Source organism: Delphinus delphis, chromosome X (genome assembly GCF_949987515.2).
Source record: "Delphinus delphis chromosome X, mDelDel1.2, whole genome shotgun sequence".
NCBI lineage: Eukaryota > Metazoa > Chordata > Mammalia > Artiodactyla > Delphinidae > Delphinus > Delphinus delphis.
Genome location: NC_082704.1, coordinates 13,449,865 through 13,468,045, shown reverse-complemented (window position 1 = coordinate 13,468,045; position 18,181 = coordinate 13,449,865). Strand labels below are relative to the sequence as shown.

The following is an 18,181-nucleotide window of genomic DNA, read 5'->3' as shown; positions in this document are numbered from 1 at the left end:
TACAGGGCTTCTATTAGGAGAGCTGTGTTTTCTTCCCTCTCTGCTTTCAGATGGATCAGTTTCACCAGCCAAAATTTGTCTCTTGCTTGTAGAACCTTTCTGAATGCCACAAGGAGCAACTAAATCAACACCAGTATCTCGATCCTCTACAAAATCCCATAAGGCCCTAGCCTTACTAGGCACACAATTGACAAAAAATGACCACTTTGAGGCCATATAACTGGTCTGCCCATTTCCCAACTCAAGACAGAGGGCTTTTCACTGCCATTCACCCAACCTTGCCTTAGACAATTCCACATTATTTGGCTTGTTTCTTTTCCAGGCCCTACTTCTAGGGACCAATTTCTGCATAGGAACACTTTAGTTGCCTGTGACAGCAAAACCTAATTGCTGTGTTCTTGTGATAAATTCAGCTGAATGGGTGTCAAGTAATGCTGGCTTGTGAGATGGGGATGGAGGAGTGAAAATTTTCCATACTTCATTTTTAGTCTTTCTGATGCCTATCAGCGCTTCTTATGCCCCAATGTTTGGGTAACTTGAAAGTGTCATGCCCTTCAGGCAATGGTCACCAGGAGCACACCTGCAGTCAGATGAGTTGGGTTTATTACTCACTTTGCAGTGAGGAAGAATGAACACCATGGAGAAACAACGAGGTCTTTCAGTAAAAGAAGTGTGATGGAGTTCTTCCAAGTATGTAGGACTGAAGGGTAAAGGGGGCCAGAAAGTGATATTAGCAAGAAAGTAATTGAAGGGTTGGACCTTGCAGTTCAGGCTAAATAAGAAGTCATGTGTGAAGGATAATTTTGAGGGCGGGGGAGAGGAGGACAGCAATCAACAATATCCAATACTAGGGAGATGACCAGAAAGAAAAAGACCATTTTGTCAAGACCGTATCAATTGAATGATGGGGGTAGAAGCCAGATTGCAGTAGTTGAGGAGTACATAGGAGAGTAAGATGTGAAGGCAGAAAATATAGACAATTCTTTGGAGAAGCATGACCTTGAAGGAAGAAGAAAGGGCAATAGCTAAAGATGGACAGAGTCGACGGTGCTGATTATGTTGGTGTTATTTTAATGGGAAAGACTTGAATTTGTTTAAATGTTGATGAGAAACATTAAAGGGTAGAGAAGGGGTTGAAAATAGAGAGTACAAGGGAGGAATGGAGGAAAGGGGTCAGGAGAGGATTCCTTCAAATGTTTGAGGGGCTACCATTTCCCTCACACTATATAGGTCCTGAAAATGCAGTAGTAATCAAAACCCAAAGCCCAGGTGGAGAGACTGGGCTCAGAAGGAGTGACCCCTCTTCCTCTGTGACAAAAAGAGAGGAGGCAAGGCTGGCTGCTGAAATGAGTGGGTTTTAGTGGCTTGAAGGTAGAAAGCTGAGGGGCTTCCTGCTTTAAAACATCCGTTTTCCCTGAAGAGTAAGAAGCATCTTTTACTGAGGGTTAAAAGTGGGACATGGAAAAATGTGATGGTTAATTTGATGTGTCAACTTGGGTGGGCCACACTACGGTGATATTTGGTCAAACACTAGTCTAGATGTTGCTGGGAAGTTATTTTTCAGATGAGATTAACTTTTAAGTTAGTACACTTTGAGTAAAGTGAGTTACCCTCCATAAAATGGGTGGGCCTCATCAGTTGAAGACCTTAAGAGCAAAAGACTGAGATCCTCTGAGGAAGAAGGAATTCTGTCAACTCAAAGGAACTGAGACTGTGGACTCAAGCTGCAACATCAACTCTTCCCTGGGTCCCCAGCTTGCTGGCCTGCCCTGCAGATTTCAGACTCGCCAGCCCTCACAATCGTGTGAACTAATTCCTCAGAATCCTGATAGATAGGTAGACATATGTTTACATAGAGATATATCCTATTGGTTTTGTTCTCTGGAGAAGCCTGACTAATACAGAGAGAGACTGAGACTGCTGGCTTGGGATACAGAGAAGACTGCTAGATGGCATCCAGGACTGAGTTCGGGGTGGTGACCAGGAATTTGTAGTGGCCAGCACCCATCCACATGGTGGCAGGGTTTCCTCTTGCAGCACTCAGCAGCCCTCCAGTAAGAAAGCAGAAGGAAGGCAGGTGCAGTTGGATTGATCCAGGCTTGGAGTTCTTCTGGGGAAGTGGAATGAAAATATAAGAGGATATGGAGTCATTGAATTATGTACCACAGTCTGTTCTGGATCGGGAAGGAATTGAAGACAGAGGTTAATTGACTACGAGAACATGGAAGCGTCAGAGGACTGAAATCTGCTGAGATTAAAAACCAAACCAAAACAACAACAACAAACACGTATGTTATGTGTTGAATTGTGTCCACTCCAAAAAAGATACGCTAGGGGCTTCCCTGGTGGCGCAATGGTTAAAAATCCACCTGCCAATGCAGGGGACACGGGTTCAAGCCCTGGCCTGGGAAGATCCCGTATGCCACGGAGCAATGAAGCCCTTGCACCACAACTACTGAGCCTGCACTCTAGAGCTCGCGTGCCACAACTACTGAACCCACATGCCACAACTACTGAAGCCCGCGCCTAGAGCCCATGCTCCGCAACAAGAGAAGCCACTGTGATGAGAAGCCTGCACACCACAACGAAGAGTAGCCTCTGCTCACCGCAAGCAGAGAAAGCCCGTGCGCAGCAATGAAGACCCAACGCAGCCAAAAATTTAAAAATTAATTAATTATTTTTTAAATATGCTGAAGTCCTAACCTCCAGTGCCTCAGAGTGTGACCTTATTTGGAACTAGGATCTTTATAGAGGTAATCCAGTTAAAATGAGGTCATTGGTATGGGCTCTAATCCAATAGGACTTTATACGTCCTTATAAAATGGGGAAGTTTGGACACAGAGACAGACACGTATAGAAGAAAGACAAAATGTAGACACAGGAAGAACATCATGTGAAGAAAGAGGATTGGAGTGATGAATCTACAATCCAAGGAATTGCTAAAGATTGCTGGCAAGCCACCAGAAGGTAGTAAGAGGGAAGGAAGGAATCCCTTAGAGGTGTCAGAAGGAGCACGACCCTGCCAACACTTGAACTTCAGACTTCTAGCTTCCGGAAGTGTGAGACAATAAATTTCTGTTATTTTAAGCCATCCAGTTTGTGGTACTTGTTATAGGAGCCCTAGCAAGCTAATACCAGCTATATGGAGAGTAAGGGAGTCAAAGAGCCGGAAGGATCAGAGTTGAGTAGAGAGTAGACGCTAATTGAGTTCAGACCCCTGAAGCAGTTAGGACGTTTTGAGGAGATGTACAGAATAATCAGTTGCCCCAGAGTTTCTGAAAAACCCAGATTTATAGAGGGTGATACCAGGTAACTAGGGGGCTTCACTGGAGCCACTGGACTCTTTCTTATCTCAGCCCAAATCTTGCTGGTGGTCCTAGGTCACCCCAGAGAAAGCCAGGGGTTCAGAATGTAGCCTCCCCAAGGTAACCATTTGGGGATCAAATGATCACTCTCTTGCTTTCACCAAACATTGCTACAAGGGCATTTTGTGTGAAACTGTAATGGCAAACAGACTTTCGGTTCACCAGAGGGTGACTTCCTTTGTCCGTCACTAGGCAACAAATCAAGATGGATCCATCTGTAGCCAATTACATGCTCTCCAAAAAAGACACTTTCTTTAGGAAGCAAACCTACAAGTCCTGTACAATACCATACCCACAGCAGAAATCCTTTACTTTGCTAAAAGCACTTTCACCTTTTGGAGTTTCTTCAAAATGAAGACGAAAACTTCACGCCGTACACTGGCTTATATGTGTAGTTAAGACACTCGTTATTGTATGAGGAGTGTCTGGTTTTGTTTTATAAAGCGAGGGTGGCAGGTGACCCATTTCATTGACCTACTTTCAGTCTAAATCGAAAGTGTCAACTAACACCCATCTCATGTCAGTTGCAGAGATCTGTCTTTCAAAATTGAAGTACTAAAGAAAAATATTACTTCAGGTTTCCTCATAATCAACAACAAATGTCTACTGGACATCGACTCCAAAGATGAATGGCACACAGTTCCTGCCCTCAGTGATATGTGCTACGACCTAGTTGGGGAGACAGTATATGTAAATAGAAAGATAATAATCAAAAGTAGCATAGAGATGATCTCATTTAATCCTCAGAAGAATCTTGTGAGGGAGGTACGATTATTGTGGCCATTTTACAGATGAGGAAATCAAGGCACACAGAGGTTAAATAAATTGCCTAAGAAAACATAACTATCACGTAGTACCTCCAGTGTTTGAGTCCAGGTAGTCTGGTTTCAGAGTCCACACTCTTAGAACCACATGACAGTAAAAATGAATGACTCTTTTAATGGCAGCCTCTTAGGTATTCTAAGTCTTGGACTAGGACAAGAAGATGGATTATTAAGAGAGAAAAGCCTTTTGAACAAAATTTCATATTCAGGGTCACAGGAGCTTTAAAATATGCATAGCTTTTTCAAAGTACACTAAGTTGTTATAAATAGAAAGTCAGCCAGTACTAATCAATTATAGAAATCATAGGTGAGTGCGATGAAGGCTCTGGCTTCTTGCCTTAATCATGTCCATCACTGTCCTCTAACTCCACTGTGATGGTTGGCCATCTGGCCACTTGAGAAAATACTACCACCAATAAGGAACATGCAACCTTCCATTTGCATTTAAAGAACAATAGCTATTATGACTATGTACAATAGCCAAGACATGGAAGTAAGCCAAATGTCCATTGACAGATGAATGGATAAAGAATATGTGGAATATATATATATATATATATATATATATATATAATGCACACACACACACACACACAGTGGAATATTACTCAGCCATAAAGAGAATGAAATAATGCCATTTGCAGCAACATGGATGGACCTAGAGATTATCATACTAAGTGAAGTAAGCCAGACAGAGAAAGACAAATATGTTATATCACTTATACGTGGAATCTAAAACAATCATACAAATGGACCTATTTACAAAACGGAAATAGACTGACAGATATAGAAAACAAACTTATGATTACCAAAGGGGAAAGAGGGAGGGGTAAACTGGGAATTTGGGTTTAACAGATACACACTATTATATATAAAATAGATAAACAAGGACCAGCTGTATAGCACAGGGAACTATATTCAATATCTTGTAATAAACTATAATGGAAAAGAATCTGAAAAAGAATATATATATATATATCTGAATCACTTTGCTGCACACCTGAAACTAATACAACATTGTAAATTAACTATACTTCAAAAACAAAACAATGGCTCATGCATTGAGCACCATCATGTATCAGCCTGTTTGTATATATTATTTCAATCTTCATGAGAAACCTATGGAATTAGTATTATCATTACCCTACTTGATGTCTGAGGAAACTGAGGCACAGAGAGGTTAAAGTACACACAGCTAGTGAGTGGTGGCTGGGACTTGAACCAGGTCTGACTATGGTCTGTTCTCTTAAACACTGCACCCTAATCAATTCCATACAATATTGAACGAGAAAATTATGTCTACGCGGCAATTGACTGTGCTGTTTTATATTCCTATCAATGTTTATATGTCCATTCTGCATGCCTCTTTTTAGCTTATTTTGAATATCATTGCTCTAGGACTTACGGTCATTAATTTTTGTGGAGAAACCAGAACTCCCCTATTTCTATAATGTATGGCAAACTTCTCTAATTTGGGCTAACTCATTCAATTCATCCACTCTTTCTATTTAGGGGTGTGCAGGTGCATGTGCACCAATGTGTGTGTGTGTGTGCGTGCGTGTGTGTGTGAAGCAACAAGTTAGCTCAGCATATCTATCAAATGAAGGACCGTACCTATAACAGCCTTGCATTTCTAGATGCTATTGCTGTGAGAGAGCTACTACTGCTACTACTACTGCTACTACTGCTACACACACACACACACACACACGATGTGCCTCAAGTTAGCAAAGTCATCCCCACCTTAAGGTCAGTTGGGGAAGTGGCCTTGGGAGCCCCCCATGCTGGGACTCATGTACAGGGAGTGCTGGGAGAAAATAATAAGTGTCTGATATAGAAAAATCAAACTTACCTGAGGCTCCCTAAGTGAGGTTGTAAAGTGCTCAGAGACCAGCTTCTCTGGCAGCCGCTCTTCAGCACCCACTGTCAGTCATCGTGCTCTGTGACTCCTTTTCCCTTTAAAACAATCTTGGCATGCATTTGAACTTGACTTTTTCCGGATTTGAAAAACAGACTGCAATGATCAGAGATGGCATTGTGAGGTGATTTTCTGAGGCTCCTGGTGATGGGGACTTAAAATGTTCTGTCACCATCTATTCTTCTCCAGTCCCACCACCTCCACCACAGCCCGGGCTCCCATTTTCTCCTGCCTGCTGGATCACTGGGTGGCCTGAATAACCACAATGACTCCCCGCTTCAATCCATCCCACATACCAGGTACCCGAGTAATAATCCTTACACATCCACACGTGACACTTACTCCTCTGAGCTACGCTTTTCAATGGCTCCCCTGATTTCCAATAGCAGAAAGTCTAAACTTACCTGTTAGTGGGAACTCTGCTCAATGTTATGTAGCAGCCTGGATGGGAGGGGAGTCTAGGGCAGAATGGATACATGTATATGTATGGCTGAGTCACTTTGCTGTGCGCCTGAAACTATCACGTCATTGTTAATCAGCTATACTCCAATATATAAATATATAAATATATATATATATATATATATATATATATATTTGCTTTGAAAAAAAAAAAACTTACCTGTTAGCCTATCCAGACCTTCCCCCATCAGGCCTCATCTCGGCCTCCACCTACTCTCACTTCCCAGACTCCTAACACGCCTCTTCTACTCTGATCAGGTCTGTCCCATCAGTGTCCCATGAACCCGGCAAGCACATTCATTCACAGGTTGTCATATCACAATGAGATGCTGTATTTGTTTCATTCAAAAACATATTGGAGGCCCGCTCCGTGCCAGAATCTCAATCAGCTTCTAGATCACAAAGTTGAGCAAGATGGTCCCTAGCCATCTGGTGGAGGTGACAGACAGCTAACCAGGCAATCAGATTGCAGCGTGATGGGCGGTGTGATGAGGGAGGTCCAGGGAGCTGTGGGAGCCCAGAGGAGAGGCCCCTAACCCAGGCTTGGGAGAGCAGGGAAGGACCCAAGTTCCGGAGGCATGAAGGATGAGTGAGAGCTCACCAGGCAAGGAGCTGGAAAGGGGAAAAGGCATCCCCAGAAGAAAGAGTAGCATTGACAAAGGCCTGGAGAGAGATCCTGACCTGTTCCCAGAACTGCCAGTAAGTAGTTCAGCCTGGCTGCAGGGTTGAGAGTGAGGGCGAGGAGAAAGGGTTATGAAAGCACACAGGAGGAAGCATTCAGTCCTGTCCACTGGGTAGCCAGGGGGATGGGGGCTAGGCAATCAAAGAAGACGCCAGAGGCAGTGAGTTTGAATATGTTTCAGACATCTTTGCACTGTGCGTGCACCTAGCCCTCTCCTGGGCACACAGGAATCACTTAGGAATTAATTCTTAGTTGGACATCAGCCTCTTCAGCCGATAGGCCATATAACGTTCATTTTGGCCAAGGGATGCTGTATTAGCTATGCCTTGGTAACGAACAACGCTAAAATCTCAGTGGCTGACGTCGATAAAATTTAATTTCTTGCCCTCACAAAGTCCATTGCCAGTCCAGGTGACACTCTGGAGCAGCCTTCCCCCATGTGGTGACTCAGTGATACCTGCTGCTCTGATTTTGTGACACCTGTGTCTCTACCTACGCTTCCACGATCACTGTGGGAGGCAGAAGAGAAAGTGGAAGGGCTCACACCGAAAATTGAAATATGTCATGAAATATGTCACTTCGTCTCACAAGTCATTGGCCAGAGTGAGTGACATGGTCCCTCCCAACAGCAAAAGGGCATGGAGAAGTGGAACCTTCCAGAGTGCTCAGAAGAAGAGAACCAGCTCAACTAACACCGGCTAGGTGAGGGCGAGACTTCTCCTAAGCATATTACTTAGGATTATTGTGTGCTAAGTGGGTCTGTTGGCTTATTGTTTTCAGAGAGCCAAGTACCCAAATGTTTGGGCTTAGACGGTTTTGTTACAGTTGTTACTTTTCCTAGCTGGAATCTATGCCATCATCTGCTCTTGGGTTTGAGCCAACAATGCTAGGCCATTTGGCAAAGTGATACATTACTTGAGCCGCAGTATTAGTGAAGTTGTTGTCACCATTTGGAAAATGCAATTTGTCCATGGTGTGAATGAAGCAAGACAAAGGGGTAAGCTGCAGACCCAGGACAGATGCTCTGCACTCGCTAGGTATTTATTGCCTGATGAAGATCTTCTTCATCTATGGCTTTTGACGGGCAATTCGGCTATTTCCTTGGATCAGGCTAGTGTGTAACCTATGTTACACTTTTATCCATTTTTATCTATATTTCCTATATACAAACTCTATGAAGTAATATGTACAAGGCATATGTCTGGTGTGTGCTCCCAGAGTGGGTACCTAACATGGCAGCTCCTGGAAAATGGCCCTCAGAACTTTCTGAAGACATTTGCAACTTATATGGAAGAATGATAGAGACCAGTTAACACTAGCTTCCTAATTCACTCTAAATATGGGTGCTTACCATATATGCATTGATTGTTGGAACAATAAGATATCATTTTTTGTCCATCATAGTAGGAAAGGTTTAAAAGTTTGATAATATTAAAGAGGATGTGGAAAAGCTAGCACACTCTTGCTGAAAGTGAAAATTGGTATAACATTTTCAAAGGGCAACTTGATAGTATCTATTAAAAGGTAAATTTCAGACCCAGTGATCCACCATTTCAAGTGCTAGAAATTTATCCTATAGAGACGTCACCACAAATGTGCAAAGATTTATGTACAAGGATGTTTATTGCAGTATTGTTCATAAGGGAAAAACAACCCAAATGTCTATTAATAAAGGAACTGAGAAAATATACAACAGTGCATTAAAAAAAACACCTAGATAGATCTAGTGTACTAATATGGAAAAATGTTCATGTTGTACAGATCAGTGAAGAAAGAAAGTTTAAAAATAGTATGGGACTTCCCTGGTGGCGCAGCGGTTTAGAATCTGCCTACCAATGCTGGGGACATGGGATCAAGCCTTGGTCCAGGAATATCCCACATGCCGCGGAGCAGCTAAGCCCATGCGCCACAACTACTGAGCCTGAGCTCTAGAGCCGCGAGCCACAACTACTGAGCCGGCATGCTGCAACTACTGAAGCCCATGCGCTCTAGGGCCTGCATGCCATGACTACTGAGCCCGTGCGCCTAGAGCCCGTGCTCTGCAACAAGAGAAGGCACCGCAATGAGAAGCCCGGACACTGAAACGAAGAGTAGCCCCCGCTCACCGCAACTAGAGAAAGCCCGCACGCAGCAACGAAGACCCAATGTGGCCAAAAATAAATAAATAAATAAACAAATAATAAATAAAATTTTAAAAATAGTATGAATAGGTTGTTTAAAAAATTGTTTTGTCTTAAAAAATGCTATTATACATACAAGAAAAATGTTTGGAAGAATAGATACCAACTCAACAGTCGTAATCTTTGTAGTGCTGGGACTATGGGATACTTTCGCTTTCTAGAATACTTGTATGGCTCTGTAATGATTTTGGAATCAGGAAATGACATTATTTTTTTTCTAATTTAAAAGACAATGTAAAAACTTCCTCTGAGAAGACATATAATAGCATTCTTTGAATAAAACCTAACTTCTGAGAAAATCCTGGTTTACTCTAGATCAGGGAGTAGATTTGACAGCACTTAACTTGACCAGTCATGTGTAACAGAGTAGAGTTTAGCAAAAGGCTCTGAGCAATTAAAGCTGCAGCATAATTACCAGGCATCAGAGCTTCTGATGGAACCCAGGCCTTTGCACTGTTGTCTTTGATCTGCTCTCAGGGCCTAATGTTCTAAGCACTTAACACTTTGGGGGATGAGAGCACAGTTCACATGAGACTACCTTCCTTAAAACCTTCCATGGCTACCAGTTGCCTACAGACTAAATCCAAATCATTTAACATGGCATTCAAAGCCCTATGCCATTTCCCAACCCTAAATTCCCAACCCAGTCAAAGGGCTTATACAGCATAATGTTTAAGAGTTCAGGCTTTAGATCTCCAGCCAGATCTAGGATTGAATTTTCTGCCTCAGCTCCCTTTCAACAAACCCTAAACTATTTGTAGCTCAAAGCCAAGTTCACCCATCCTTTCTCCATACGCTGCCCTTCCCAGATCCCCATCGGAAAGCATTAAACTGTTTTCCCCCTAAACTCTTGCATAGCTGTAACTGCACTACTTTCATGGTATGCACTTACACTATCTTACAGAGTGGTTTTTTTGTGATGACCTCCCTTAAAAAGGTCAGCCCGATGAAGTTAAACCCCATAGTGCACAGCATATTGCTTGCACATGCCAGGCTGATAGCAAATATTTATGGAATTGAATGAATAAACGAATGAATTTCCCTTTTAATAACCACCCGGCGAATTCATACCTGCTGCCAGCAGGTGGCGGTATTCTCCGTTGGCTCGTACCATTCAGCACACTGCTGTTCATCAGAGCCTAAAATCATTCTGCAAGTCGAGCAAATCCCAGTTTAAGATAGTTTGGCAGAGATGAAAGTTCTGAACTCAGGGTTAGGTAACCTGGCCTTTTAGCTCCATATCTGCCACTAACTACATATGTGACGTTCAAATCTGTTCCTTCACTTCCTGGATCTGTTTCCGTGTCTCCAAAATGAAGTAGTAGGATGGGATGATTTGCATAGCTTGACATTCTGTGATTTTCATACTCTGCAAACTCAAGATAACTAGAGGTATGAGATCCTTGGATAGTTGCCACCATTATTTCTCATGTATTCTAGAATGTTCTTGTGATAACAATATGGTCAGAGGCATTTCCTTAGAAGTCCTCTCCAAATACTCTTGCCTTGTTTGGATATAATGGGCTACACCAGGGCCTGATCATCCTGAGTCTCTGACTAGTGTTGACTCTCAGGAAGAAACTGGGTAATGATCCTTAGAAGTGGGGGAAAGAGGTGGATGAGGGGAGGAAACTCAGTTCAAGAACTGTGGAGTCAGCCAAAGCCTCTAATAGTGGGAAGAAACTCTGTTGCATGTATTTTGAAACTGCTTTTCTTCTGTATAAATGTGTTTCAAAAATCAGATTTTGGGGGAAAGGAGTAGTTACTTCTTATCTCTACTATTATAATTCAGCTGTTTAAATTTTTTAAAAACCACAGTTCTACATCAATTAAGCACTGTCCCTGCCTTCCCAGTTGGGGAGTAGACAGGAGGCCTAGGGAAGTACAGGTGGGACTAAGGAGAAGAGAAATTCTTATTGTCCAGGTCAGGTTCTAAAGGCAAGAAAGGACAAGGGGCTGCCAAGTTATTTAAAGAAAAAGATGTACATAGACAGGGTTTTATATTTGGTTACCAGAGTTAATGGGCATTGCATTTAAAGTTTTGGTACTTATAAACTTGTCATAAAGAGATATATTCTTTTTTTAATTTATTTATTCATTTATGGCTGCATTGGGTCTTCGTTGCTGCACGTGGGCTTTCTTTAGTTGTGGCCTTACGGGCTTAGTTGCTCCGCGGCATGTGGGATCCTCCCTGACCAGGGCCCGAACCCGTGTCCCCTGCATTGGCAGGCAGACTCCCAACCGCTGTGCCACCAGGGAAGCCCAAGAGATATATTCTTTTGATAAAAAGTTGAACTTAGTGTAGAAGTCCGATTCTAGATCCAAGGGAGAATCTTCACCCTTGATGAAATTTGGAATAAGGATCTCCTCTGAGAGGGAAACTAACAGGTAGGGGAAAAAATGCTTCCTAATTACAAAGAAAAACTGCTTAAACTTTAGCTGAATCAATGACCTTAATGCATCTAAAGAAATGATGTCTTTATAGATGACAGCAGGAGAGAGAGAGAGAGAGAGAGGTTTTTTTTTGGTACATGTGCAGCATTAAGGGACAGAGAGAATGAATCTCATGATATTAAGTGAAAAAAAACTAGATTTCAACCTCTATACACAATATGATCCATTGTCTTTCATTGTAGTGTATACACACAGAAAATGAATGGCAGAAAATATAAAAAATGTTCATAGCAATTATGATGGAATGACAGGTGATAAGCAATTTTTGTTTTCTTCTGTATAATTTTCTGTATCCTCTCAATTCTCTGTGGAACTTGTAGAATCTTTACAATGTGAAAAGTGAAACGAACATCAAGGCCTATTATGTTAAGAGTGGAAAAGGCAGGTAAGGTTAAATTTCTGTGGACCCTTGAAGCCCATCTTACTGCCCAACCCCACAGATTCCCAAGGGTAAGATATAGTCACAAAGATGGTCCAGGAAAGAGCCTACTTAGTACTGAATCACTAAGTAGTTACGTATCCTGCTAAACTGACCTGCATTACCTGTGAGGTGAAAAGAGCCCTTTTGCCCCTTGAGCTTAAGGAACTTAGGTCAGAAGCAGGCCTCAGCAGAACTAAGGTAGGCCTACTTTTTTCTCCTTGGTCCACCCTGCTTTCCTCTTTGGGCAAGGTCAAAGGTGCCTGTTCATAACAGGAGGTGACCCTGGTCTGTCATGTCATAACAGCCCAGAAGATGCAAGGGTTAGGGCAGTGGTCCCCAACCTTTTTGGCACCAATGACCTGCTTTGTGGAAGACAATTTTTCCACGGACCGGGGATGGGGGCTGGTTTCGGGATGATTCAAGCGCATTACGTTTATTGTGCACTTTATTTCTATTATTATTACATTGTAATGCATAATGAAATAATTATACAACTCACCATAATGCAGAATCAGTGGGAGCCCTGAGCTTGTTTTCACTTGTCACTCACTGATACGGTTTTGGTGTGAGTCTATAAGCAATGGATTTATTATGGTCTCTGTGCAGACAAACCTCTCTGCTGATGATAATCTGTATTTGCAGCCGCTCCCCAGCACTAGCATCACTGCCTGAGCTCCACCTCAGATCATCAGGCATTAGATTCTCATTAGGAGCACGCAGCCTAGATCCCTCGCATGCGCAGTTCACAGTAGGGTTCGTGCTCCTATGAGAATCTAATGCAGCTGCTGATCTGGCAGGAGGCGGAGCTCAGGCGATAATGTGAGTGATGGGGAATGGCTGTAAATACAGACAGAGCTTCGCTCGCTTGCCTGCTGCCCACCTCCTGCTGTGCAGCCCGGTTCCTAACAGACCACGGACTGGCACCAGTCTGTGGCCCGGGGGATGGGGACACCCCTGGGTTGAGGGATAACGTGGAGAGAACTTGCTCCACACTGAAGAGCAGTCCCCAGTCCTCTTCTAACTAAAATCACTTTACCACACCCCCCCGAAAAATCTCCAGCCCCTAGTAGAGGGGGGGAAGGGGAAAAGTAGGGGCTCTCAAACATTGATGACAATCCCAGTACACACATAGCACACACTCACTCACACACTTGGAATAAAATATCCAGAGACAATACCTCCTTTTTTTTGAAGTATAGTTGATTTACAGTGTCATGTTAGTTTCAGGTGTACAGCAAAGTGAATCAGTTATACATATACCCATTCTTTTTCAGATTTTTCCCATATAGGTTATTACAGAATACTGAGTAGTGTTCCCTATGCTATACAGTAGGTCCTGTTGCTTATCTATTTTATATATAGTAGTGTGTATATGTTAATCCCAAGCTCCTAATTTATACCCTCCTCCCCCTTTGGTCACCATAAGTTTGTTTTCTATGCACAGACAATACCTTTTGATCAGGGCCGGCTGCCTAGGCATGTGACCTCCAAGGTAGCACAGGATTCCGTGCTCGGGCCCACATTTGATTTAATGTCCTGCTGTCGCTGTCTTGAAATTCTGAATAATTTGATTTTTGAACTTGTGCTTTGCAAGTGAAGTCAGGTGGAAGAGTAGAGCATGGCTGCGAGCAGACACCATTCAGGCGGTATGTGTGGGTGCTGCCACCTCTTGCTGGCCCGCTGGCACGTAGTGTTTTTGATGCCCTGTAATCAGGGAACTGCCCTGGCCTGCGACGCTTGGGAGTTCAGGACAAGGTGAGTGGGAGTTCAGCAAGGACAAGGTGAGTGTGCTGAGGAAGGTGGGGCTGGGGTGGGGGAGTAGTGGTGGTGACAAACAAAAGAGGCCCTCTTTTCCTCTCGCTGGAGAGGAAACTTGTTTCCAGCGCAGAAGGCATGCAATCGAGTTCTGAGAAACATGAAGGCCGAGGAACCGTATCACATCCTATTGTGTTACTTTCCTATATTAGCTAACCTCTTATGCTGGAAATGATGACAGAGAAGGAAAGCGGACGATAAGGCAAGGCTTTCCCTCTCATCGTCCCTTACTCATCAGTCAGCTGAAGGGAGGGTGTGGGTAGAAGTCTTGTGTGCGAAGAAGTGCAGAGTGAAGTAAGTCAGAAAGAGAAAAACAAATACCGTATGCTAACACATATATATGGAATCTAAAAAAAAAAAATGGTCATGAAGAACCTAGGGGAAAGATGGGAATAAAGGCACAGACTTACTAAAGAATGGACTTGAGGATACGGGGAGGGGGAAGGGACAAAGCGAGAGAGAGGCATGGACATACATACACTACCAAACGTAAAATAGCTAGCTAGTGGGAAGCAGCCGCATAGCACAGGGAGATCAGCTCAGTGCTTCGTGACCACCTAGAGGGGTGGCATAGGGAGGGTGGGAGGGAGGGAGACGTAAGAAGGAAGACATATGGGAACATATGTATATGTATAACTGATTCACTTTGTTATAAAGCAGAAACTAACACACCATTGTAAAGCAATCATACTCCAGTAAGGATGTTAAAAAAGAAAAAAACAGTTGAATTAGTTTTGTGCAGAGCCAGCCCATTGCTCTGGTAAGAACGACCTACATAATATATATGCATGTATGAGCTGTAGAATTATGTAATTTTGGTGATTTTGCATATAAGTTAGATGCTCTTACATTTGCGTTTATTTTATTTTTTAATTTTTATTGGAGTACAGTTGATGTAAAATGTTGTGTTAGTTTCAGGTGTACAGCAAAGTGAATCAGTTATGCATATACATATATCCACACTTTAAAAAACTCTTTTCCAATATAGGTCATTACAGAGTACTGACATTTGCGTTTTAAACTGGCATCGCAAGACAAAAAGATGTAAGGGAAAATTCCCGTTAATAACGAAAAACATCTTTTTTAACTTAGGATGACAATCAATAGCACATGAAAAAATACTATGACAAGTGAAGCGGGAGGTTGTGGAAGAAAGGAAAAATGCTTATATTTGAACAACTTTAACAATACTTTTTATCTGCTTTTTGATAAGGGAGTCCCACATTTCCATTTTGCTCTGCAAACTCTGTCACCGGTCCTGCTTATAGTGTGTGAGGCCTTTTGATACTTGCTACTCTGGTCTCCTCTATTGGTTTTCAAATGATTTCCTGACCCCGAAAGGGTTGTGATGGGCACTTGAGAGAACACTGCATTAGAGGTTAGAGTGCGTGGTCTACATTCCCCCGGAACATTTTTCTCCTCAACTAAAGCAAAGGGCTTAACAGCCAGGCCTGGGGTCAATCAGAGGTGGTATTGTTCCCCCTTGAGGGAGATAATCAAAGGTATCAGAAAGAGTCCTGCCAACATCTTCACAAGACTGCTTGATTCATTATCGCCATGGCTTCTAGAACCAATGAGATGGGTAATTTGGTGCCTCGAGGCCTTATTCGCATCTCTTTGATCTTACCTCACCTCAGAAGTCTCTGTAATCCATCAAAGTAATGCTTCAATTACGTTTATCCCAAAGCTATTCCAGGTACTAGGTCAAGAAGTCACCCTCTATTCTATTTCCCATTTAAAATCATGCATGATTCTATGATCCCAGTAAGGTCATCAGACAGGATTATACAATATGTGCCAGTATTAATATACTGCGGAGGACACTACATTTCTAACAAAACTAATACTATGGTGTATAAAGCATAGCTTAGGAGTCAATTAGATGAAGATACTAATCCCAGCTCTGCTCCTCTCTTAGGCATGTGACTTAACTTTTCTGAGTTTTTATTTCCTCATCTGTAAAATGGGAATATTAATACCTACCTCCTAGTGTTACTGTGAGGATGAAGTAGTTCATGTTTACAAAGCGCCTGATAGGGCTTAGTAAATGATAGTTGTTGTCATTTGTATTTTCAACTGAGAAATTTAAGTAAAGTTACCTACAAATACATATTCCTTATAATACAACTTTCATCCTGAATTGTTCAGTCCAGCCAAAAGGTTCTTTCTGGAGTGTCTGTCCAGTGGTTCTTTTTTTTTTTTTTTTCAATACGCGGGCCTCTTACTGTTGTGGCCTCTCCCGTTGCAGAGCACAGGCTCCGGACGCGCAGGCTCAGTGGCCATGGCTCACGGGCCCAGCCGCTCCGCGACATGTGGGATCTTCCCGGACCGGGGCACGAACCCGTGTCCCCTGCATCGGTAGGCGGACTCTCAACCACTGCGCCACCAGGGAAGCCCTGTCCGGTGGTTCTTGATCAGGGGTGACTTCGCCCCACCAGGCGATATCTGGCCATGTCTGGAGACATCTTTGGTTGTCACGTGTTGGGGGAGGTGATATCTAGCTGGTAAAGGCCAGGGATGCTGCTAAACATCGTACAATGCATAGTACGCCTCCCGCCCACACACAACAAAGAATGATACGGTGCAAAATATCAAGAGAGGCGAGGCTGAGAAACCCTGCTCTGGTTGAAGCCTGGGTTAGCATCTGTAGGAAGGTACAGAGCTCCTTCAACGCCTCCACAATTGGATTACGCCAGCCCCACCGCTCCAATCTTCCAAAGTTCCCAGAGCTATCAGAATACATGGCACGTGATGTAGTATCAAAGAATATCCATAATTATCTGAGAAAGTTATTAACACCCTCCTTTTTTTTCCAGCTTTGTATCTATATAAGTCCTGATTTTTTTCACATACTGTAACCAAAACAACATATGACAACCGACTCAACACAGAGCAGATATGTGAATCTAGCTGTCTTTTATTATACCAGACATTAAAGAGATTTTTAAAAATGCAAAACAATGTCACTTTTCTCCCTCATGTTTTTAGTTTTGGGAAATGTAAGGTTTTAAAGCAATTCATTTTACCAGTTTTGAGAAAAACATATACTCTCTATGAAATTAAAATCACAAATGAGACACAGCCTTTATCACCTACCTGGATTACCACCACATCTAGGAATCATTTTTCCGTAAGGAAACATATTCTAAATAAGAATCTAGCTGATTTTTGTCATCTGTTTTGTAGGGATAGATACAACTGGAGTGAGAATATGAGTATTCCTGGAAAATGTGTAACTGGAATTGTTTGAGATAAAAACAGAAGGGCATTCCCATAGAAAAGGTTAAAAGATTTTATGGAAAGGAATTGATAAATAGAAGGGTAATAAGAGGTGGAATTTGAAGTAGAAAATGATGAGATAAGGCTAAAAAGTGAAAAATGAATTGAAGCTGGACCTTGGTCTACTAATGAAACTGGAGACAGACTGAAAGTTAACTAATGAGAAACCATTCAAATTTTCATTAACAGGATGATGGGTGAACAAACTGTAGTGTATTCATACGATGGAAAGCTATTGAGCAACAGAAAGGATGACTCTCCACAACATTGTGATGAGAGAAAAAAGCCAGACACAAAAGAATACATACAGTATGATTCCACTTATATAAAGGTAAAAAACGGGCGGAAATAACTGATGGGGACATGATTCAGGACAGTGGGTACCTACAAGGCAGTAGGGATTGCCTGGAAGGAGGCACAAGGGGACTTTCTGGGGTTACTTGGGTAATAGTAACATGGATGCTTACATTTCTCAAAGATCATAAAACTGTACAGTCAAGGTCTGTGCCTTTAACAGAATTAAATTATACCTCAATAAAAAAATAAAAATAAGGTAACCAACCAATGGATCAGTAATGCTTTGAAAGAATCTGTCACTGATTTCACCTGAGATGCTGGTTTCTTTCCAACTGAAATGGTTGAAGCAAAGCTGTCGCGTCTTGTGGTCTGTTCTTGTGTGTTGGCATGTCTAGCCTTACGGGTACGTGCCCCTGTGTCCTAACAGGGAGCTTTATACGACTTCTCCTTCTTAGAGTACAGAGAGGGCTAGAGTGGGGGAAAA

The 18,181-nt window shown here is 42.5% G+C and overlaps 1 pseudogene; it reads right to left on the bottom strand.

The window, feature by feature from the left end:
* The window catches only part of LOC132418766 (myosin regulatory light chain 12B-like), a 29,103-nt pseudogene that overhangs the window by 8,127 nt on the left and 2,795 nt on the right, over positions 1–18,181 (bottom strand).